Here is a 1,911-nt window from a genome sequence, read left to right as displayed (position 1 = left end):
GAAACAACAAGCCATGCAGAGCCAAGCATGTCTAACGCGGGAAAACCTACGGTGCCGTTGAACGCACCATTCCCTAGACGCTTGATGAAGAAGAACGATGAACAAAAATTTATGCGTTTTCTTGAACTCTTGAGGCAATTGCATATCAATATTCCACTTGTAGAAGCTCTGGAGCAAATGCCAAAATATGTCAAATTTTTTAAGGATACTTTGACGAAGAAAAGGAGAGTCAGCGAGATAGAGGTAATTGCGCTAACGCAGGAGTGCAATGCGTTAATAAGCAACAGTCTACCCAAGAAACAGAAGGACCTTGGGAGCTTTATAGTTCCGTGCTCGATAGGAGAATTGGATGTGGGACATGCGTTATGCGATTTGGGAGCAAGCAATAATCTCATGCCACTCTCAATCTTCAAGAAATTGGGAATTAGTGAAGCACAACCCATTTTTGTTACTCTTCAGCTCGCTGACAGAACAATTAAGTACCCTGAAGGAAAGATTGAAGACGTTCTGGTAAAAGTTGACAACTTCATATTCCAGCAGATTTTATCACCTTGGACTATGAAGCAGATAGGGATGTACCAATTATCCTTGGATGCCCCTTTCTAGCCACTGGGAAAGTTTTAATAGACGTGCATAAAGGAGAATTAACTATGCATGTAGACAATCAAGAAGTGAAGTTTAATGTGTTAAACGCATTAAAATTCCCGGACAGTGAGGAATGTCAACTGTACAATATAGAGTTGCTTGAAGAAGAAGTGACCCAAGTGTGCGAGGTCCTTACGTTGGAGGAAAGCATGAAAGAACCTGAGCCACCAAGTCTGAGTGAGCAGCGGACAAAACCAACGCGTCCATCACAAGAGGAACCACCAGAACTTGAGTTGAAACCGTTACCTAGTCACCTAAAATATGCCTTCCTTGGAACAAATAAAACTTTACTTGTAATTATTTCCGCGAATCTTACTGAGCCTAACGAACACTCTCTTTTGCAGATGCTGCAAAAGTACATGCGTGCAATAGGTTGGACGCTAGTGGATATCCATGGCATCAACCCATCTTATTGCATGCATAAAATCAGGCTGGAAGAAGGGAAGTCAGGATCGATTGAGCCTAAAAGAAGGCTGAACCCCATAATGAAGGAAGTGGTCAAGAAAGAAATCTTGAAATGGTTGGACGCAGGAGTGATCTATCCTATGTCCGACAGCAGCTGGGTAAGCCCAGCCTAATGCGTTCCCAAGAAAGGGGGAACAACTGTGATAGTGAATAGCAATAATGAGCTCATACCTTCAAGGGCTGTCACAGACTGACGCATCTGTATGGACTATAGGAAGCTCAATGTGGCAACCAAGAAAGACCACTTCCCCCTTCCTTTCATTGACCAAATGCCTGACAGACTGGCTAGAAAAGAATTTTATTGTTTCCTTGATGGATACTCTAGTTATAACCAGAATTTGATTAACTCAGAAGATCAGGAAAAGACAACATTTACTTGTCCCTTTGGAACGTTTGCGTTCAGACGCATGCCCTTTGGGCTATGCAACACACCTAGAACATTCCAAAGGTGTATGATGGAAATCTTCTCTGACTTCTTGGAAAAGACCGTTGAAGTTTTCATGGATGATTTTTCAATCTTTGGAGACTCATTCCAATCATGCTTAGATAATTTGGAGGTCATCCTCGCTCGATGCGAGGAAACAAATCTTATGTTGAATTGGGAAAAATGTCACTTCATGGTGACTGAAGGAATTTTCTTAGGCCACAAAGTATCTAAAGCTGGATTGAAAGTTGATGAAGCCAAGATAGATGTCATAGCTAAACTTCCACCACCATCAGATGTTAATGCTCTACGAAGTTTTCTAGGACATGCTGGCTTCTATCGAAGGTTCGTTAGGGGATTTTCTCAAATTGCGTGAC

Source organism: Benincasa hispida, chromosome 12 (assembly GCF_009727055.1).
Source record: "Benincasa hispida cultivar B227 chromosome 12, ASM972705v1, whole genome shotgun sequence".
Lineage (NCBI taxonomy): Eukaryota > Viridiplantae > Streptophyta > Magnoliopsida > Cucurbitales > Cucurbitaceae > Benincasa > Benincasa hispida.
The sequence above is the reverse complement of the archived record's forward strand: the minus strand, read 5'-3'. Positions refer to the sequence as shown.